Here is a 23504-nt window from a genome sequence, read left to right as displayed (position 1 = left end):
AGGTATAAGCGTAATCGTAGCTTCATAGAATGAATTGGGAGGTGTTCCTTCTGTTGCTATTTTGTGGAATAGTTTGAAGAATTGGTATTAGGTCTTCTTTGAAGGTTTGATAGAATTCTGCACTAAAACCATCTGGTCCTGGGCTTTTTTTTTGGTGGGAAAACTTTTAATGACCTCTTCTATTTCTTTAGGGGTTATGAGACTGACTCTTTAGATGGTTTGTCTGCTCCTGATTTAACTTTGGTACCTGATATCTGTCTAGAAAAATTTCCACTTCATCCAGATTTTCCAGTTTTGTTGAGTATAAGCTTTTGTAGTAGGATCAGATGATTTTTTGAATTTCCTCAGTTTCTGTTGTTATATCTTTCTGTTTTAGTTCTAATTTTATTAATTTGGATACTGTTTCTGTGCCCTCCAGTTAGTCTGGCTAAGGGTTTATCTATCTTGTTGATTTTCTCAAAGAACTAGCTCCTGGTTTTGTTGATACTTTGTTTCATTTTTTGTTTGTTTGTTTGTTTCTACTTGGTTGATTTCAGCCCTGAGTTTGATTATTTCCTGCCTTCTACTCCTCTTGGGTGTATATGCTGATTTTTGTTCTAGAGCTTTTAGGTATGTTGTCAAGTTGTTAGTGTATGCTTTCTCTAGTTGTTTGTTTGTTTGTTTTTGTAGACACTTAGAGCTATGAGTTTTCCCCTTAGCACTATTTCATTGTGTCCCATGAGTTTTGGTATGACGAGCCTTCATTTTCATTAAATTCTAAAAAGCCTTTAATTTCTTTCTTTATTTCTTCCTTGACCAACTCATCATTGAGTAGAGGGTTGTTCAGTTTCCACATGTATGTGGGCTTTCCATTGTTTTTGTTATTATTGAAGATGAGCCTTAGTCCATGGTAATCTGAAAGGATGCACGGGATTATTTCAATATTTTTGTAACTGTTGAGGCCTGCTTTGTGACCAATTATATGGTCACAAAGGTACCATGAGGTGCTGAGAAAAAGGTGTATTCTTTTGTTTTAGGATGAAATATTCTATAGCTATCCATTAAATCCATTTGGTTCATAACTTCTGTTAATTCCACTGTGTCTCTATTTAGTTTCTGTTTCCATGATCTGTCCATTGCTCAGAGTGGGGTGTTGAAATCCCTCACTATTATTCTGTGAGGTGCAATGTGTGCTTTGAATTTTAGTAAAGTTTCTTTTATAAATGTGCCCTTGCATTTGGAGCATAGATATTTAGAATTGAGAGTTCATCTTGGTAGATTTTTTTTTTTTTTTTTTTTTTTTTGACGAGCATGAAGTGTTCTTCCTTAACTTTTTTGATAACTTTTGGGTGAAAGTCGTTTTTATTCAAAATTAGAATGGCTACTCCAGCTTGTTTCTTGGGACCATTTGCTTGGAAAATTGTTTTCTAGCACTTTACTCTGAGGTAGTGTCTGTCTTTGCCACTGAGGTGCATTTCCTATATGCAACGAAATTCTGGGTCCTGTTTACGTATCCAGTCTGTTAGTCTTTGTCTTTTTATTGGAGAATTGAGTCCATTGATGTTAAGAGCTATTAAGGAAAAGTGATTGTTTTTTCCTGTTATTTTAGTTATTAGAGGTGTAATTATGTTTGTATAGCTATCTTCTTTTGGGTTTGTTGGAAGACTACTTTCTTGCTTTTTGTATGTTGTAGTTTCTCTCCTTGTGATGGAGTTTTCCATCTATTATCCTTTGTAGGGCTGGATATGTGTCAATTTGGTTTTGTCATGGAATATATTGTTTTCTCCATCTATAGTGATGGAGAGTTTTGCTGGGTATAGTAGCCTGGGCTGGCATTTGTGTTCTCTTAGGGTCTGTATGGTATCACTCCAAGATCTTCTGGTTTTTATAGTCTCTGGTGAGAAATCTGGTATAATTCTTATAGGTCTGCCTTTATATGTTACTTTACCATTTTCCCTTACTGCTTTTAGTATTTATTCTTTGTTTTGTGCATTTGATGTTTTGATTATTATGTGACAGAAGAAATTTCTTTTCTGGTTTAGTCTATTTGGAGTTCTGTAGGCTTCTTGTATATTTATGGACACCTCTTTCTTTAGGTTAGGGAAGCTTTCTTCTATAATTTTACTGAAGATATTTACTTGCCCTTTAAGTTGGGGGTCTTCAACCTCATCTATACCTATTATCCTTAGGCTTAGTCCTCTCATTGTGTCCTGGATTTCCTGGATGTTTTGGGTTAGGAGCTTTTTGCATTTTGCATTTTCTTTACCAGTTGTGTCAGTGTTTTCCATGATATCTTCTTCACATGAGATTCTCTCTTCTATCTCTTGTATTCCGTTGGTGATCTATGACTCCTAATTTCTTCCCTAGGTTTTCTATCTCCAGGGTAGTCTCCCTTTGAGATTTTTTTTTATTGTTTCTACTTCTATTTTTAGATCCTGGATGGTTTTTGTTTAATTTCTTCACCTGTTTGGTTGTGTTTTCTTGCAATTCTTTAAGGGCTTCTACCTGTTTACCTGTGTTCTCCTGTATTTCTTTAAGGGAGTTATTTATGTCCTTCTTAAAGTCCTCTATCATCCTCACAAGAAGTGATTTTAAATCTGAATCCTGCTTTTCCGGTGTGATGGGGTGTCCAGGACTTGCTGTGGTAGAAGAACTGGGTTCTGATGATACCAGGTAACTTTGGTTTCTGTTGCTTATGTTCTTGCGCATGTCTTTTGCCATCTGGTTAACTGTAGTGCTACCTGCACCCACTGTCTCTGACTGGAGACTGTCTTTCCAGTTATCTTGCTTGTGTCAGAACTCCTCAGAGTCCAGATGTCTCTGTGATCCTGTGATCCTGAGCTCCTGGGTAGAAGAGCTCCTGGGACTCAGGTCTCTTCTGGGATCCTGAAATCCTGCTGCTCTGAGTGCAGTGGCTCCTCAGCTGCTCCGAGGGCAGTGGTTCCACCATTGCTCTAAGATGGATCAGGATATGGTGTCTTCACAGGAGCAGACCTGCTAAGTGTCTGTCCCAGCCAAAAGGACCAAGCAAGGGGCGGAAGGGCAGTGGTATTCCGACGGGACGGAGTTTGCGTTGGTGATGGGTCCAGAGTGCCCCAGGCTCTCAGTTGTAGTTCTGGGGCATAGAGTTGTGGGAGAGGGATTTTACCAGCTGCTCTAGGAAGGTTCAGGATAAGGTGTATTCATGGAGCAGAATAGCCAGGTGTCTGCCCCAGCCAAAAGGAACCTTTTCTACCTTAAATTGCTTTTGTAAAGGGTATTTTAATCACAGCAACATAAAACTAAGACTCTTATTATAAAGCATCTGTATTATTTTTTTCAATATTGGTGTCTTTCATATGGAAACTGAGAATATAACATACATATGAATCTGAACCCACTTGCTATTCTTTTTTACTTCTTTGTAACACCTAATTTGATACTGTATTGGTTTTGTTTGGTTGGCTGGTGTGTATGTGTGAGTATTGTTTTGTTAGCAGCTTGTCTTTTTTTTTAGGTCTATCAGAAGCTTTCCGCAAGAACTTTCTATTCACACAAATAACAATTGATATAATCTGGCATTAAATTGCATAATTATAATAATAAGTGAAGCTGGTATAAACAGGCAACTCTGAACCCAAGAAAAAGATCCATTTTTCTAAATGGGGATTGAATGGGAACCTGTGAAAGATCATCTATTGTTTGTATACAGAAATAAATTACAGAAATGTTAACAATTTACTAAGAGAGAACTGGGAAAGCCTTAGTAGTCTGAATGATCACAAAGTTTCCTTAAAATAGTACCTGCAGGCATTTCAGTTGATTCTAGTTTCTCCTCACTATAGTCACTAATATGCCTTTCTTATTAACTTTTTTGACTCTCTACCTTTGCACACCTGCCAGATTCTTGCCTGGAGGATGACTCCTTTAGCAGAACTCAACTTTGATACAGATAGATGCCTGTGAAGATGAGGAAGATAGAAATGAAACTGCATAGAAGGAAAAATACTTAATGACATTTCAAACATTCCGAGAGCAAACATTCCTGAGAGCTCGATTTGTTCATTATAAGGCTTACCTTAAAAAAAAAAGACATTTATTACAACTCTCTTCTCATAATCTAAACACAAAACCAGATCTCTAAGAGACTCTACAGTTACAAAGACAATAGCATTGTTTTTGTTGTTGTTTTACTTTGTTTTTGATACAGGGTCTCTCTATGTATCCTTCACTCTCCTACAACTTACTGTAGTAGACTGGCCTTGAAGTCACAGAGATCTGCCAGTCTCTGCCTCCTGAGTGATGGGATTAAAGGTGTTTAACACCACGCCCAGTAACAGCATTACTTTCAAACTACTCTGACATGATCACAACCCAGGCTTCTGACTCACTTTCTGACTGTTTAATGAGCCTTTTGAAACTACCTAGTTTATTGTGAGCTCCAGGGAAGGAGAATATACCTGGAAAGTGCTCCAGGGTAATTTAAAGTATCAGAGAAGCAAATGCCTTTCTCATATATCAGACCCAATAAAATCAAACATACTAGCAAGTATATGAAAGGCAAATCATTGTCCTTGGTCTCTTCAGAAAGCCTTTTCTTAGCTATAGATCATTAAAACAAGAAATAGAAAGACCCACCTTTGCATCTTTGGTATCATCAAGAACAGCATCTTTCCCAAACTTCTAGGGTGTAACAAATGTCTTAAAAGCAATTTTTTTCCTAAGAATATATTTTCCCTGCTGAATCCTAAAGGAGCTCTGTATAACTTTGCTTCTTGACCTCAAGACTCTTTCTTCATTGAAATGCAAGCCTGTATGATCACTAAGCTTTCCTTCTTGTTGTATTCTTGGTGAATATTGTTTTCTCTTGATACTGACTATGAAAATCTTAAAAAAGAATCACTCACACACATACACACAGTGTCCATGTCAAGTCCCTATGAATGCTGCCTTATTGGGAAATAAAGAGCATTTGCAGATCTAATGAAGCAATGAAATGAGATAGACTTGTGTTATTTGACTGGACCCTAAACCCAATAACAAGCACCTTTATTAGAGAAAGACAGAGGATGATTGTGGTGGTTTGATAGGTTTGGCCCCCATATGTTTGAAAGGCTTGATGCAAGGAGAATGGCACTGTTAGGAGGTATGGCCTTATTGGTGTACGTGTGATCTTGTTGGAGGAAGTTTGTCTCTGTATGGGTGGGCTATGCTCAAGCTCTGCCCAGTATGGAAAAAAGAGCCTCATCTTGGCTGCCTTCAGATCAAAATATAGAACTGAGTCCACCTGCATGATGCCATGCTTCCCACCACAATGATAATAGACTGAACCTCTGAAACTGTAAGCCAGGCCCAACTAAATGTTTATCTTTAGAAGAGTTGCCTTGGTCACGCTGTCTCTTCATAGCAATAAAACCATAACTAAGACAATGATTTTAAGACAGAATAGGAGAAGGTCCAGAGGAGGAGAAGTGCATGTGAAAACTGAGGCAGGATTGTAGAGATACACCACAGATCAAAGGATGACTGCAGCCACCAGAAAGTGGAGGAATCAATGAATAAATTGTCCTTGTGAGGCTCAGAGCGGGGCAAATCCTAAAGTAATGTGGACTTTTGACTTCTGGTTCCTAGAATTCTGAGAGAATAAAGTTGATATTTTAAACTAGCAAGTGTGGGGTGTTTTGATATGGCAACCACAGGAAACAGTCTGATACATCTCTCTATTATCGCCAAAGGCTTCTTCCTTCTCACATCACTACTGCGATTCCCTAGGAATCATCAGAATCAGTTTGAGAACTCACATTTTAAGCAAGCTCCAAGGTGACACTGCAGACTATAGTTTGATTATTTTTTGAGATGATCAAGGTTTTTGTGGTTGTTGTTTTTATGGCTGTTTGTTTGATGTGGTTTGACTTTTATCTTCATCCTCTTTAAACTACCAACAGCTTCTAACACACTGCTGCTGGGAACTCATTCAACAGTGTGAACTGATGGCTTTAAACTGCCAGATGGGGAAGTTTTTAGTACATCTTTAGTACCACCATTGATGTCAGGGCCCAAGGAAGGGCCAGTAAGATCTAAATTAAAGAGTGGAGATGTAAGCAAAATTCCAGTTGAGAAGGGATGCTAAGTCACTCCTGGATGCCAGCTCACTGTAAACACCAAGAGATGCACAGATGGCAGAGCTCTTCCACTGTGAGTATTTCATGTGGTTCAGTGCCTCAGTGAGCTGTTCTCCTGTGGAAGTACAATTTAGAATTGCCTTGTGGAGTAATAAATGATGATAAATATACAGTTCTGTGAAATGGGAATCTCTGGTTAACAACAGGCTTTTACTTTACTGTGTAAAGATTCAGATTTGGGCCCAGAGCGAAGTAGCTTCTGGCAGTTAAAGGGTTTAGCTCACACCATTCTCCCCCATCTCTCTCCTCTTGTTCTCTTCAAGCTTTTAAATGGGCAATAAGCAAACCAGTTTGGAGAATGTTGGCTTCTTAGTTTATATGTGTCTCTTCGTCTAGTTTTACATTGTGCAGATGAAGATGCAGTGGGTTTATAGCAGAAACATTTGTAGATAATGACACAGAGATCGGTGCTAGAGAATAAGTCAATGGGGCGTGGCACATTCAAATGTTGAAACCTAAGTTTATCTAGATCAGAGTTTACTTAAAGCCAAGCCAGTTCCAAGAGAGGAAGAAAGGACCCATTTCAGGTTTTGTTCATTTTCCTGCCAGGGCAGTCTGTCCTTGAAAAGCATGCCCCCCCCCCCCCCAAGCATCTGCTATTCCCTGCACTTGCAAGCTCATTAATGACATGTTCCCAGAGACCCAGAAATAGCAAATTCCATTAAAAGGCTTATCATTAAATACAATGCAGCTCTTTATGTAGGAGAAGGATGGCCTCTGAATAAGAGTCCATTAGGGCTCTGGGCTGGAAAAATTAGGTCAGCTTTCTTTTAAGGGAGAAATTAATACAGCAGGCAAGAGCCAGCAATACTGCCAACATTCATCTTGCAAAGCTTTCCCTCTTTGTGCTGCCAATGTACATTCATCCAGACTCACTATTCCTGTCCTCAGCCACTTGCACAAATGGGAGCAAGGCCCATTTGTCCTGTGGAAAAGTATCAAATTATCTGATAAACTAAATATAAGACAAAAAATTAGAACCAAGTATAGTCTCTCTCTCTCTACATATATATATGTACGTATGTATATATATATACATGTATATGCGTGTATTTGTGTTTGTGCTTGTGTTTGTCTGCACATGTACTCTTAAAATTTATCTAAACCAATCCATAGAAAACTAAAACTAGGCAATAGCTGACCTCTCTCTCCTTCGGAGGGACCTAATGTCAGTTTTCATTGTCAAATCCAGTGTTTACTGTCACTAGCAAAAGCTAATGTACAGATTATTTCATCAGGGTCTAAAAGGGCTGCCCAGTGTCCAGTTCCCTCACTGCCACTTAGACAAGCTGAAAACGGGAGAACATGAGGAGACCTTCGTAGCTGAGGCCAACAGACGGGAGGGCAACATACAAATAGAGCAAGAGGTGGGAAGTGGATTTAGAAGCTCCATCAATATAGAAGTTTAGAAAACATCAGAATGAGTCACACATATGTCTGTAGGGGGAGAGCTTTCCAGTTACATAGACTGCAGTAGTGGGGGTTTCCAGAAGTGGAATGGACAAAAGGCAGAGGAATTGACAGAAACAGATGCTCTGTCCAAATTTGGAATGGAGGCATGGTGACCCAACTTCACTCTTAGCAGAAGCACAGATAATTTAAGGAGCTTATAAAATATTTAAATGGGCAGGCACTTTGTAGACTGCACAGTTGTTTCAATGATCAAATATTTTCATCTTCTTACTCTCCCACCAACCTACAGCTCCTTCCTCACCCCATTGATGATGATAGGCTTCTTTCTGAGACTTGATTTGGTCTCTGAAACATTAGAAAGTATGAACATAGTCAGAGACTTTAAATGAGTTTGTGAGGCTCAGCCCTCCCTGGGAGAAAGCATTCTGTGAGTGGCCACCATTGCTACCACCTGGCCCTAAGGGAGCAGACCTGCATCCAACTTCAGCTCTTAGCTAGAGTTCAAACAATCCAACTCATGATACTGAGAGCAGACCGTCATTCAGCCATTGCTGACCTACACGAGCATAAATGCTTCTCAGTGTCTAGATCATTGAATTTGGGGAGATGCTTGTTTCCTGGCATTATATGGGTTATCATTGATATAAGTCTATATTGATATAAGTCTAGAACTCAGAAAAGATGTCTAGGCTAGATTTGGTTTTTAAAGTTATCATTTCATAAGGGATAGTATATTTATTTGTCCTTTTGTCTATTTACTCAGTAGATCTTTTCAAATAAATTTCTTATGTGAATTCCTCAGTGTAGAAGACACTAAGATCTTGATAGAAATAAATCTTGTGGCACCTTTCCCAGGAAAAATGTTCAGGGAGAGGAGAGAATGCTATCAAAACCTGGATTTTGAAGATTGCTAGCCAATGGTTAAGGACCTAGAAAGGAACTCAGGACTCAGAGTGAAGGTGGTCCTTCAAAAACCAAGGAACAAGGAAAGAAGGCCTTCATAAAGGACAGAATGCTGGCTGTTAGTACGTAAGACAAGGAAATGAAGTGAGCTGACATCTGAAAAAAAGAAAGTCATAAAATCAGAATTGATGGCTTTACCATCAGGAATGAGCTAGGATTACTGGGATGATGAGTGATGAGCTAGGTGGAAAAAGCCTGGTGCAGAGCTTGTTGTTGGCATCTCTCTCCATCTATGCAGACTACCATAACAGAAAACCATGGACTGTGTGACTAGAACACTGACTATTTATTTCTCATTATTTTGAAAGCTGAGAGTCCAAGATACAGGTATGGCAGGGTGGTTTCTGGTGAGGATTTTTTTTTTCTTTTGTATCTTGTTTCTTCACTTGGTCTTTCATGAGTACTCACATGGAGAGAAAGAAGCTATAGGTATTTTCCTCTTCCTACAGGAGTACACTACTCCCTCCCTTGTGACTTCATTTAACCTAAATTACCTCCCTATGGGGACCTCAACAGGGCCTATACAGATTGTTCAGTAGGTAAAAGGCAAATGCTTGCCACCAAGTTTTCTGACCTATGTTTCATAGGAGAAAAGAGAGATCCACATGGTAGAAGGAGAGAACTTACTCCCACAAGTTGTCCTTTTACACACACACACACACAGAGGGAGAGAGAGAGAGAGAGAAAGAGAGAGACAGAGAGAGAGAGAGATTATTATCTCCCTATAGTCTTACAGTCTTATTCCCAAATGCAGTGATATTGGAGGTTAGGGTTGCCTCACATGAATGTGGAATATAATGAGAATACAGTTCAACCCATTGCAGCATCAAAAGACTTGTTTCTAACTCCTGCGTTACCCCTAGGTAGATGAGCTTCTGAGCTTTCCCAGGGCTCCTTGCTCTACCTGTCTAATATGCATGGTGCTCAGCTTACTCACCTACCTCAAGTTTTCTGCAAGAGAAAGTGAAATGAAACTCCTTGTGAACTTCCACACTGGCCACTTCCTGTTTCCTCCTTGTTGTGGTTGTGGGGAAGGGGCACCTCTTTTGGGGAAGAGGGGCTCCTGGAGAAGGAAGATATTTGTACCCTTTGACTTGTGGCTCCCTGGTAGGAGCCCTAAGTGCACCTCTGGCTTTCTATCTACTTTCTCAAATTTCTGAAAGCCCAGGCTGACAGCAAAACACATCCCCATCCTGAGCTCCCTTGTTGCTGATCTGTGGCCTTGCATGAAACCTATGCATCTCTCTACACTTAAGGTAGACAGTCTCAGCCTGAGTAATTTTGACATTTTTGAGCAAACTAATTTCTCATAGTAGGCACCATCTTGTGTATGGTAGGAATTTCAACAGCCTTGGCCTTGATACAAATACCCACAGCCCTCTCTCAGTTGTGACAATCCAAGCTGTCTAGAGACATTGCCAGACTCCCCCTGAGCATAGCCTATACAAATCAACCAATGAGAACAAATGACTTACGGTGAGGTCCTTGCTCATTCAGGGCTGAAGTACTCTTGGCATTGACTTTGCATAGCCCCCAATTTTTGACAGCAGGGCCCAATACAAGTCCCAGGGTCTTCTAGAGAAAGGACATTTCTTCCAGAGATCAACTAGCTTTTAGAAGATATGAAACAGTGTGATGGCTTCTGTTTATCAACCTAAAGTTCTGAGAAGGACCTAAGAAGTAGACACCTATCTTCCCAGAAGGCCTTCAGGATTCTATGTGCTCTGGCAATTAAAAGAATGTTTTATGCCTAACTAGCAACAGCAAACAATGTTACAAGCATAGCCTGTGTCCAGAAGGTTTATTCTTGGTTTATTTATGTGGAAAAATAGAGACTAGTGAGAGTCAGGGTACTGTGGACACCAGGAGGCCTGGATTTGAGCTGTGCTTTGGAGCTTCTATTTCTCTTAAACTTCATTTCTTCACCAGCAAAACTGATTGAGGTAGTACTGAATGTACCTTTCTTCAGATTCTCCTCAAGGTGTTCTAGGCTTAGAAGATAATTTATGTATGAAATTTTAGTAAAGTAAGCATTTCATTAAATATGGAAATGTTTAGGGAACCCAAGGAGATCCCAGAGAAAGACTCCTAGCTGTGTAGTCAAGATGGAATCACATTGTGTGCTATATAGAGACTGTTAAAATCACCCACCACATTCCTATGATTCCTCCTCTAACCAGTGTTAGAACCATAACCCCCACCCCTTGGCAAATAGAATAGGATACTGCCTCTATCTCAGAAAAAGCTGGAGACTTTAAAAATGATCCTTAAGAAGCCTGATTCCAAGTGTCAGCTGCTTGGTGGGTGCTGATGGTTTCTGGAGTCACACCCTACCCATACAGGAGGAGGGTCTGCTACCCTATGTTTCTAAAATGTGCTCCCCGGTAAAGTGGAATCCAGAAGGTAACTACCAAGGGACAGTGTTTGTAGAAGCAGTGCAGTATCTGGGTAAATGAGCTGGTCACTAACTGAAACAAGACCAGAAACACTAGGAAGGACTGGTAGGGACAGAAAGTCACCCCCTGATGGATGGCATTAGGATCCCCCAGCAACATTTAATGAAGTTTCAGGTCACATTTCCTTTGAGACTCTAGGAATTTGATACTTAGACTGAAGTTAGACCCACAGTACTTCAGAGAGACGATCAAATGGATTTTAAATTCATGATCTTTATTCTCGGGTTGAGTTCTGAAATCACAAAAAGCAGCTGGTTTTCTCTACCCTATATAACAGTCCTTTATTTTCAGTTGTATTAGGTTGCATTGACTTTTGCCCCACTGCCTGTACAGAGACACTGAATCGAGTAAATGACCATGTGTTATGCCAGTGCTACTCGGTTGTGGGTGCCATGGAAAAATCAAAGCTATCTATGATTCCTGAGCAGTGCACAGCTGACACTCAGGCTTCCAAAAACCCTATCTATTCCTCCTTTAACTTTACGGTGGCACACCTTCACTTAGGCAATGAACACGACAATGAAGCTTTCTACAGGTGCTTCCATGGATTCTATAAGTCAAATCACCTTGCCTTGGAAAAAAACTTATACCTGTCACACTTCTAAAACAGGAATAAAACCTGGGATGGAGAAAGCCAACAATCTAAATAATATTATTAACCTCAGACAACTCCCTGGCTATTGCAGGAAATGGGTTTCTGGACTTTTTACCAATTTGTGATCAGTGATGCCTGCATGGATACAACCATTTACTATGAAATACTGCTGCTTCTAAAACTAGACATGAGTTTTAAAGTTCTCTCTCTCTCTCTCTCTCTCTCTCTCTCTCTCTCTCTCTCTCTCTCTTTGTGTGTGTGTGTGTGTGTGTGTGTGTGTGTGTGTGTGTGTGTGTGTGTGTGTGTGTTGGTAATTGCAAAACAAAGCAAGCTTTGGTTCTTCTGTTCCTGGAAGTAACTGGAAATAACATAGAGATAATTTAATGACTTCCTCTAGTCCCTATACTGGGGAGTAGGGGGCTGAGAGGTTGCTTTGAGGTTATACCACAAGGCTTACTTAGAGTTTGATATTAGTTCTGTTTCTAACACATTGGGTTTGGGATCCCCATGAGACACTCAGCTCCTCATGTCAAAAAGGGAGTGGGAGGTTTTAATAATTGTTTAAGTGAAAGGTCATGGTTGAGTTATAAATTTGGGAAGGAATACTTCTCTCTCTCTCTCTCTCTCTCTCTCTCTCTCTCTCTCTCTCTCTCTGACACACACACACATTTTCAATCTTAAATTTAGAGTTTGTTGTAGACTGGAAAACTGGAAATAATACTTCTTTCAGGTAAATTTTAATTCTGATCATTCAAGTCATTTGCTTTTAGACAAGGTAATTGTTTATATCATAGTTTGCTATGACATCCAAAGTTTGATAGCATAGCATTAGAGAAAACCATTTAGTGTATCTTTCAAGCCCCATTGCTCAACCTCAAAAATTACCAGTGCATGAAAATGTTGCTTTATTTGGATTAATATCTGCTCCCTAAAACCTATTATTTTATATCATTCTCAAAATTTATTTCAGCCATACATGTTTTAACATATATGTATATATGTGTGTATATATAAATATATACATATATCTCAAGCATTTATAGCATGTCTACAATGGCATTGCCATATTAAAAAAACTCACCAAAACTCCTACTAAGTAGTCAGTGTTCAGAAACCCTGTTTAAAAGAAAACTTACATTATTTTGTAGCTTTAACCTATATACTACATGTGGTTTTTAAAAATCAGGATGCTATCTTTTAATGTATAGTTTAATACATGTACATACACACACACACATACACACACACACACACACACACACACACACACACACACAAACATTTCTTTTTCTTATTTAAGAAACTGGAACCAGATATGACATTTTTTTAATCCCAGAACCCAGGAGGCTGAGGTCCCTATGAACTCAAGGCCAGCCTGGTCTACACTGAGTTCCAGTCCAGCCAGGGCTACTTAGTGAGACCCTTTATAGAACCATTCTTTCTCAATATATTATTTAAAAAAAAAAACTACTGGGTGCTTAGGCATCAGCCATACTATATTCCAGTTGCTTTAGTCATTTTAATTTTAGCAACTGCTTGGATTCAGTGCAGGCCAAAGCTTTCTTTGTATATGATACAAGACACTTATAAGTGTCATCATATCTCATTTGGAGTTCATCTACAATTCTCATTTATACAGTCTGACTTACAGTAGATTATTTCTATTCTTTTTAAAATTAAAAAAAAAAAAAAACCCAAGGCACTGTGATTCACACCTATAATCCCAACATTTTGGGAGCCAGAGACAGGAGGAATACCACAAGTCTAAAGCCACTTAACTTACTTAGCCATTTCTAGGACATCCGGGGCTACATAATGAAACCTTATGTCAAAAGCGAGAAGAAGGAGGAGGAATCCGTACATGTTTTGTATAGTAAGCTGGTGATATCTTGAGCCTCCTCTTACAGTCCAATTTTAGCATATGATGGTTAGTCCCTATAATGGAGCCATACTTAAAAAAGGAGTATAGCCCACTGAAACCTTCAGATGTTCTTTCCCATATTAAGAACATGGCTCTTGGGGATCAAAGTGAAAACCAAGCGTTGTTGCTACCAATTAACCATTAACCATTGCTGGTCCACTAATCTGCCCCGCCACCCTCCAACTCACCAAATAGCCATTCCTTACTTTCCCCCTCTATCCAAACTTCTTCCCGACCACTCCTCTGCCCATCTGCCCTCCCTCACATCTACCTTTCTTTCCTATCCAGTATTCACCCACTAACCCACGTTAATCATGGGATCAGAATTTTTCCTGAGCCCCTGCTTCCTGCCTGTTCCCATCACACCCTGTATTCCTCAAGATAGAGCAGCACTGGCTCCCTTAGCCTCCACTTGTTCTCGTCCGTCCACACCACTAGTACTAAAAATACCCAGCTGCAGTTCTTCCCATTGATCACAGAGCCAATGACTGTACCAAGAGCTCCTGTATTTGTCTAAAATGTTTTTGGAGTTAATCTCATTTTACTCCCACCTGTCTGGACTTAATTGCTTTCTTGCTTAGGGCCAGAATAAGTTCTCTGGTTTTCTCTCCCTAGATTAGCATTTGTTTAACAAACTGAAACACACTGGGGATGTAACTCTGATCAAAGATGGCACTTGTGACCATGGGCTTGCCTATCTCTCATTCTTAGCTATGTTACTACTTTTAAGTAGTGTATTACCTACTAAATTGGCTCCTAAAAGCCAATTAACGTGATGTATGACAGAATCTACTTGAGAAGAAGGGTTTCTTTTGGTCAGTAAAGAAAATCTTTCTCAGATGTCTGTGTTTGCTCAGCTCCTTTGGTTCAGGACAGAGTTCTGGGTACAAACAAAATCCAGTTGATATGAATAGATGACTACAGAGCCAGCAAGGCCAGGCAACATTACATGAAATTCATCCCTTAAGTTAACATTAGCAAAAATTATGGCTATGTTAGCAAAGAGAAGATAAAAGCATTGAGTACAGAGTATCGGATCTAAGCTACTGAGTAAGAACTTAACATTGGAATGCATCCTGATTACAGCTGTGTGTTTTCCATCAGAACAGTGATTCTCAGTCAGAAACTACTTTCTCCTGGGTAGTTTGGTAGTATTGAAAGATGGTTTTTAGTTGTCACAACTAAGGGAGTTACTGGAATCTAGAGATTAGGGTTTTCAAATCCCTACCATGCACTAAACAACCAACAGTCTTTCCCCAGTGCTAGCAGTGGGGAGGCTGAAACTTCTCATTAGCTGGATGTCAAAGGAAGTTCTTTTATCACAGCAATCCAGAAGGCAGAGGCAAGAAGATATCACGCCCCATGCCAGTCTGGGTTACACACAGAGACCCAGTCTCAAAAATAGGAAAGAAGGAAAAAGGGGAGAGAAAGGGAAATAGGAGGTGGGGGAGATGGCAGAGCCAGTGAAAGAAAGAACGAGAGGAGGAGGGAGAGGGAGGAAGGGAAGGGGAGGGGAAAAAATGAATCATGCATAACTGAAATAATGAAACTGTTTCCAAATGTCTGCAAACACATAAGCTTATTCTCTGCATATATGTGCCATTGATTTTTTAGTGTCTTACTGGCATCTCTGAGAATCAAGGTCCATTGGATTAAAATAGAATCATGAAAATTTAATCAAGGGTTTTTTTTCCAGCAGTGAAGATTAAAAAATAAAATGTACCATGATAGTGAGGGTATGTATGGTATGACACAAACTGTTCATAATGGTGATAGATAAAAATGGTAAAAAAAAAAAAAAAAAAAAAAAAAAAAAAAAAAAAAGGCTTTGCAGAAGCAATTTAACGATGTGCATTCTTTCACATTTGAATTCCATTTCCAAGAATTTATCCTAAGAGACAAAAAAAAAAAAAAAACCCACAAGACCAGAAAACTTTGATGCATATCTTTGTTTGAAATACCTCTTAATTTTAAGAAAGCAATAAGAATATAATATTTCCAGCACTAAGTATGAGTAGCAGAAGATATTATTGCAGTACATGGCAGAACTTTCTATCAGCTTTGAGTGTGATGTTTATGAAGAAAGACACATTGTCCTGGTAAAAACTGACAGCTAAAAGTATAACTTTTAATTTTTTCAAACCTTATTTTTAATGATAGTTCCTAAACTCTTTAACTTCCCATTAGGCCACTACTCACCAGAGGTAGTGGGAAAGAAAGGGTACAGGGGTAGTGACATGTCTAGAAACGGTTCTTTGGAGCAAATCCCTTCTGTGTTATCTGGAAATTGGCAGTTCAGTTCATGGGTCAGTGCTCAATCCACTCACAAACACTTCATGGATACACCGGCAGTCCAGTTCGTCAGAGTTGGGATGGCAAACATGAGTCAGCAGCAGTGGCATGACCCAGCAGAGACAGCTGGGCCTCGGGCAAATTGGCACAAGTCAGCATCTGATTAGTAAGTTGTAGGTAGATAGAGAATGAGACTGGGTGTGATGTGGACTTGTGAAACCTCAAAGGCCACCCCCAGTAACACACCTCCTCCAACAAAGCCACACCTTCTAATCTTTTCCAAACAGTTCTACCAGTTGAGCACCAAGCATCCAAACATAACGACACTATGGGAGCCTTTCTTATTCAAATCTCCATAACTCCCCTTTCCAAGCTTACCAAGCTCTTGATCTTGCTATTTTACCTCCTATTTCAGTTATGAGAACAATATTTAAGCTGGGCCAATCAGAATCTTTCTTTGATTCAGTCTTCAAACACTAGAAAAGAGATATTTTCCTTTTACTAAAATAGCGAAACTATTAGTCACTGTCTTCACTATATAAAGAAAAATAAGTCCTGAATGGTAGAAGGAGAGGCTGACACTAGCCACTCCTTAAAGCTCTACTGGGTACTTACAGCTCATTCTAAACCCCCCCCCCCCATACTTCCTCCAACACTGGGTCAGTATATTCCTTTCACTTGATATAGAAGGCAGAATTCTAAGATGCCTCCAAGTTACCAGTTATACTGATCTAGTGTTGCTATGAAGGATTAGGAGTTGCAATTAAGGTGCCAAATAAACTAACTTGAAGAAAAGCAGATTGTATATTATGCCATCCAACGTAATCACATGAGCCATTAAAGATCAATCTAGATATTAAAGATGAGTAAATCAGACTTGGAGTATGAAGAAAAGTTCAGAGAGGGAAATGGTGATGCTATATGCAAAAAGATGCAGTGACCCTCCAGGAGCTGAGATAGACCCCTGATGACCGTTTGTAGGCAAATTGGAATTGAGTTAATGAGGCTTCTATTCCTTATTTTCTCTGGATAAAAACACAGCCAGGCAACTTCTTGGCTTCATTCAGTCTACAAAGCCCTAAGCAGAGAATTCAACCATGTCTTATCTATACTTCTGATGTGCAGGTCTTATTTTACACTGCTACACTGGTCATTTGTTAGCAGTAGAAACACAATACGCTTGAATTTGTTTTATTTATACCTGAAGAGGTCCTAACTAATCTAAAAAAAAAAAAAAAAAAAAAAAAAAAAAAAAAAAATGTTAAGTTCCTTTTACTGCTGTGTGAAGACGCTTAAAGCCTGTCATTTTTTACTGCTTACTTTTTTCTTTTCCTTTTTTCTCTCTCCCTTCCTGCCTCCTTTCTTCCCTTTCTTTCTCCTTCTCTCCCTCACCTTCCCTCTCTTTTCACTTTCTTTCTTATTTTAAGATACTTTATTACAGTGAGAACACTTAGCATGGCATCTCACCTCTCGCCAAAATTTTAGGTGTGCAGTACATTGTTGGCTATATGTACAATATTTACCATGGATCTCTAGAAACTTAACCCTTCTTGATTGACTGAAACTCTAATCGGCTCACTTATCATCTCATTTTCACGTGCCCCAGCTCCCAGGTAACTACCACACCACCCTTACTTTTCACAAATTTGAGTCTTCTAGATTCTGCATGGGTGGAACCAGGCACCATTTATCCTTCTAGAACTGGCTTATTTCCCTCAGCATAATGTCTACCAAGTTCATTGCTGTCTAGGAATAATAGGCTCTTAGACTCTTCCAGAAGCACTAATTCTTCAGATGCATTGATTCTCACACTAGCATCTTTGCCAGGACTTCACTGAAATGTTTCTTTCTCAGCAAAGCTCTCCTTGACTTCCCTGTGTAAAAATATAACTGCCCCCCCCAAATTATCCTTTCCTGACTTACTCTTTCTGTTAGCAATGATTTCTGCCTAGCAACCTGCTTGCTTTACTTACCTAACGTTCATTTATTTCATTATTTTCTGAGTTCCTTATAGAATGTTAGCTTTATATACACACCAGGGTTCCTATTGGTTTTAAGTATGCTATATCCTCAACATCAAAAACAGCACCTGCCACACTGTGGCCACTTAAATATTTACTAAATGCCTGATCGAAAGGAAGATGTGTGCAGAAAGAGAGACATATTTCCTAAAGGCATTATCATCTTTCTTTTTACAAAGAAATTGGTGGTACATATACTTAGAAACATAGTGGGGTGTTCATTTCCTCTCCTCCAGGAGTCCAGAGTGAGAGACAATAAGGCTTGGGAAACCTGATTTTTTTATGCAGAGCTGACAGTGAAGCCTGCTGGGATAGTAGAAAACAAATGATACAGAATATAGATCCCCTCCATGGCTTGATGCAGAAAAACACCTGGGGGGGGGGGGCTAAGGCTTGGCTCTTGATGACAGTTACCTTTTATAAATATTAAGTAAGGACAACCATAAAACCTCTTACTCTTTCTGCCTCCCCTGGAGCAGCTGCCACTCTGCCTTGTCTGTCTGTTGTGACCTACACAATAAGGCCAGCCTGACAGCAGCTCTTCCCAAGAAGAGAAGATAGACTTCATTTCAAGGAACACATGTAAGCAACAACCTAACTGGGTTTTAAAAGCCACAGTGAAACATCTCCTTATGTTTTATATGTATATGTCTAAGACTCATTTTCTGTTGTCTCTGTTATATAGCCACTTGTTCTGCACAGGTACTTTGTATTGTCAGTCTTCATGCAACTGCAGGAGACAGAAAGGTGATCAAGATAAAGAAACCCTTTTCCTTTTATTGAAAATAGATTATTTAATCAATTTATTTTATTTGAGATATATTGAGGTTTTTCCTGTACATGTGTTTGTGTTAGGGTTTGGGACCCCTAGAACTGGAGTTACAGATAGTTGTGAACTGGCATGTATGTGCTGGGAATTGAACTCAGGTCCTCTTAACTACTGAGCCACCTCTCCAGTGTCAGAGTACAGTTTTCCACTCCCTTCTGCTCCTCCCAGTTTCTCCCCACTTCCTCTCCCATTGAGATCAACCCCTTTTCTGTCTCTATTAGAAAACAGTCAGGCTTTGAAGGGGGAATAAAACAAAATATGACATGATAAAGCAAAACTAACAGAGGAACAGGACAAAACAAACAGGAGGAAAAGAGCCCCAAAGAAGGCAAAAAAAAAAAAAAAAAAAACCACAAAACCACACAACCCTCTCATTCACACACTCAGGAATCCCATGAAAACACTAAACTGGAAGCAGTAGTATATTTGTAAAAAGACATGAGGGTAAAAAGAGAGAAGGAATATATAAATAAAATAAAAATAATAAGTAATAAGATAATTTTTTTGAAAAGGAAAAGAAAAGGCCCTGGCATGGCATGATGAGACGAGGAATGGTCAAAGATGCTGTTGAGTTCATTTTGTGTTGGTCATGTACTGCTGGGCACGCAGCTTACCTTTAAGAGTACTTAACCCAGCGAGACTCCCTTGACAGAACTAAATTGTCACCTGTAAGTGATTATCGATTTGAGACTGCTTCTGGGTTAGGAATTGGTGCATGTGTATGCTTCTAAAGAAACTTGTTTGATTGTTTTGAGACATAGTCTCTACGTAATTCTGGCTGGCTGGCTGGCTGGCTGGCTGGCTGGCTAGAGCACTCTATGTAGACCAGGCTGGCCTCAAACTCACAAAGATCTACCTGCCTCTGAGAAAGGAACTTTTAAATAGGAATGGGTTGAGCTATGTTCAACAACAACAACAAAAACAAAACAACCGCAACTTAGAAAAAAAAAATGGTTTTCTATATTACATAAGGGAAGTCTGGAGGAAGGAAGTTAAAGGTTGGTAGAAAATGTCCATGGTGGAAGTCAGTCTATTTTTTTATTGTTATTCTCTGTGTGCTCTCTAGCCTGACGTCCTTTATCCTGCTGTGTGCTACATGGCTAACCTGGCATCTTTCAAGAGCCTAGGATAAATAATACCTATGGAATTGTTCTATAGGTGTCACAGGTATATAGGTAGTTCTCTGTCCTGGACTGAGGTGGGAACTGCAGAGGCAGAATCCAGTATCTACCCTGGGACAGGAATTGCAATTCTCTTGCCTGTCAAAAGATCTCCACCTATGGTCAGTGAGATGGAACAGGGACATTCAGGAATCACATGGAGAATACCTGTCTGGAGTCAAATCCAGCCATGTAGAGGACTTACTTGAATCCTAGCCATATATGAAACATTGCTGCCTTAATCCAAAGGCCACCTCCTTGTAGCTATGGAATATTATACTCTAGTGAAAAATAGCTGTAAGACTTGTAAGACAATTAAAGTTCATGGCTCAATTCTCTAATTAGCTTTGTGACCAGCAGCAAATTATTTGTCCTCACAGGAGGGCTGTGGCTCAGAGACGGACTGCATGTCTAGCATGTGTGAAGCCATGGCTTCAGTCTCCAGTACTAAACAGCAAAACAACCATGTGTTATGTATCCTCTTTGTTTCTCAGTTTACTAATGTGTAAGGAGAGAATAAAACCATTGCAACTGTGTGAATGCTGCCATTATTATTTGATGCCGTCATACCCAATGCATGCACTTCATTTAAGCATCCTGGCACAAGGGAGCACTGGATGCATTCATTCTGATCATCATGACCATGCAGGGATCCGGGTATCTGTTACTCTGTGTTTCAGCTTCTTATATATGTCTCTGAATTGGTCTGTCTAGGAAGCCACTCTTCTCTCTTACTAACAGGCTTTCCCTGATGGATGGAGAATAATATCACAGGTTATTTTAATTTATATTCTTCCAGTTTCATCAGCTAAAGTGGATTCACCTCATTGTGTAAATTGTGAACACAAGAAAGGTTCAGCTTGGCCTAGCTTGGTTCACGTTGTCAGTCCCTGTGGTCAAGGACTACAGTTCTCTCATGGACACAGCTTGGAAAAGCAGTTCATCTGGATGGCCAGGGTTCATGCATGGTCTGTTGGGCCCTGATTGTATGTGGGTCATTATGTTTTCTGGGAAAGTAAAATAGCCGATACCCCAGACTCTCCTGTGGCACCATTTTACATGACTACATGGTACTTATTTTGATTGTTATTTGTGGAATTTTTGAGCTCCTTGATACAGAGGCCATGGATTCTATGTCTTTCCATTCTTTAACACCTAGCAGAGTACCTCATGAAAGGAAAGGCTTTGGTAAGTGGCTGTTGACCTGACCTAGCTCACAGATTACTAATTTAGGAGATAATGTCCTCACCAAAAGATGGAGTGGGGTTTCATGAAGTTTCTTAGACTCCAAAACTAAGATCCAGAAGCCTTATCCTTCTGAGGGACTTTGAAGGCCTATGGAAAGAGTCTTGGAAGGCCAGAAATAAAGGCCCATTCTAAATATGGCCCTTCTATGTAGACTGTGACTGTGTGAAAATCAGTGACTTCTGGGCAAAAGCCACCTCACCTATGCAGTGAGGAAGATGATCATGGTGGTGTCTTCTATGAACGCATTTCTCTTTCTTGTGAGCATTTATCAGCTCCCTTTGACCCTCTGTTGTAACATCTGAGCAATGTTCTATTCAGGCATCATTCTTGTTAAATGTCACTGGTTATCTGGCACAATATATAAGTTTCATGGTTTCCTTTTCAACTTTATATGAAGACTCAATTTAGAAAAGAAACAGTCTGAAATTCTTCTTTAACAAGATGAAGGATGTTGACAAAACTACCTGGCCTCTCTCAGGCTCAGCTTTTCGATTGCTACACAACAGAGCTAGCACAGACTTGATAAAAGGCTAGTTCTAAATTGAACTCTGTGAGGCACTCCCACAAAGCAACAGTTCTCCTGTCTCCCCTTTTTCCTCTCAGGAGCTGAACCATCTTTGGCTTCTGCTAGACACATAAAATCCCAGCCAGAAATGCTCTTTGTTTTTCGGCCTCTGTGTGGCTGGAGTGAACACAGACTTAAGTATAAGAGAGAGTGAAGTGAGGAGCGGTGCACCTTCAGTCACTCCCAACGTAAGCGTAGGTTGCTCACTCAGGACTATCTCTACTTCCTCTTCTTGGGAATAGTGACCTTAGGCTATCAGTAGCTTCAATATAAGGGTTAGTGAAGTATGACAGAAGGCAGCGGCCACATATCAGAGCCTTAATTTATGACCACTACCACTGTTATTTGGATTGTTCTAAGAAAGGGAAGAGTAAATTTTCACTTTGCATGTATCTAGGCAGCAAAATCTTTTTAGAATATCCTAGGCTGAACTCTGCCAGTCTTAGGATTAGAAACCACTTTGACTCAAGACTAAACAGACCACGGAGTGAGGATTCATGGCTACCTAAGTGGGCATCCTGGTTTGGCTGTGTTCCATTCCACAACCTCAAGAACATCACCATCTTTGCTGATTCTGTCTGTCTGCACACTTCGATCAATGATGAGACTTACCTGCTGGGATGGGTATGAGCGTTAGATGCAAGAACATAGATGAAAATGTTACCGTGACATCTTGAAACCCCTAAGGAAGTGTTAATTGCTAATATAATTATCAGCAGTGCTACGCGGGTCATTATCACTGTCTCGTCGCCATGATCTCTTCAGATCTCATAAAATAGATTTGGTGAGAGCCTCAGACCGAGGAAGCTCACTACACAATCACTCATCCTTATTCTCTGGGACTCTCTAAGCATCTGTGCAGCCAGGAGGAGTTTGCTGCCATGCACAGTCTGTATTCTAAGGCAACCTGCTACCTTTCCATTTATTCCCACGGCATGTCATTGGCAGAATGACTAAGCATGCCTCTCCCTGTGCCTATGACATTGTACATCTGACATTCTCTCAGGAGCCAGAACACGAAAAGAGAGAGCAAAAGGAAAAACAAAACTGTTGAAATGAGAATGGATCCTTTATTCCCCCCATAATTCTCATGTACAGATTTGCTTCTAGATTATGAAAAGAATACCAATGGTATGAATGTAAAGAAGAATCCTTAAAAGCCGAAAGTTTCTCTTTCATTAAATACATTAGATAGAGTCGGGACTCGGCGCACACGCGTCTTCTATCTCTTCGTTGCCATGGCTGCCGACATCAGCCAGTGGGCTGGGCCGGGCCGGGCCGCTATGCCTGCAGAAAGTGGACAAGCCGCCCCAGCACGCCCTGCAGGTCGTCTAAGCCGGGGTGACGGTGGACGAGCTGGGCAAAGTGCTAACACCCACCCAGGTTATGAATAGGCCCAGCAGTGTTTCATGGGATGGCCTTGATCCTGGGAAACTCTACTCCCTGGTCCTCACTGACCAGGATGCTCCCAGCAGGAAGGACCCCAAATTCAGGGAATGGCACCACTTCCTGATGGTCAACATGAAAGGCGATGACATTAGCAGTGGCACTGTCCTCTCGATTTCGTGGGCTCCGGGCCTTTCAGTGGCATAGGTCTCCACCGCTTTGTCTGGCTGGTGTACAAGCAGGCGTAGCCTCTGAGCTGTGATGAGTCCATCCTCAGCAACAAGTCTGGAGACAACCGTGCCAAGTTCAAGGTGGAGACCTTCCGCAAGATGTACAATCTGGGAGCCTCAGTGGCCAGCACGTGTTACCAAGCAGAGTGGGATGACTATGTGCCCAAACTGTACGAGCAGCTGGAAGGGAATTAGGGGCCTGTGGAGGCCAACAGTCCTGGGCCCCCACATTGTTAAGTTGTGTAAAGCATGCTGTTTCTCCACTGACCTTCCTACCCTCTCTTA

General features: G+C 40.3%; 1 protein-coding gene and 1 pseudogene across 2 annotated transcripts in view; both read left to right on the top strand.

The window, feature by feature from the left end:
• Fam184b (family with sequence similarity 184 member B) overlaps positions 1–23504 on the top strand; it is a 102158-nt gene that overhangs the window by 9002 nt on the left and 69652 nt on the right. The window lies entirely within an intron of this gene.
• LOC117712371 (phosphatidylethanolamine-binding protein 1 pseudogene) lies at positions 22842–23431 on the top strand (annotated as a pseudogene).

The sequence above is a fragment of the Arvicanthis niloticus genome, chromosome 7 (genome assembly GCF_011762505.2).
Source record: "Arvicanthis niloticus isolate mArvNil1 chromosome 7, mArvNil1.pat.X, whole genome shotgun sequence".
Classification (NCBI taxonomy): domain Eukaryota; kingdom Metazoa; phylum Chordata; class Mammalia; order Rodentia; family Muridae; genus Arvicanthis; species Arvicanthis niloticus.
The sequence above is the reverse complement of the archived record's forward strand: the minus strand, read 5'-3'. Positions and strand labels throughout refer to the sequence as shown.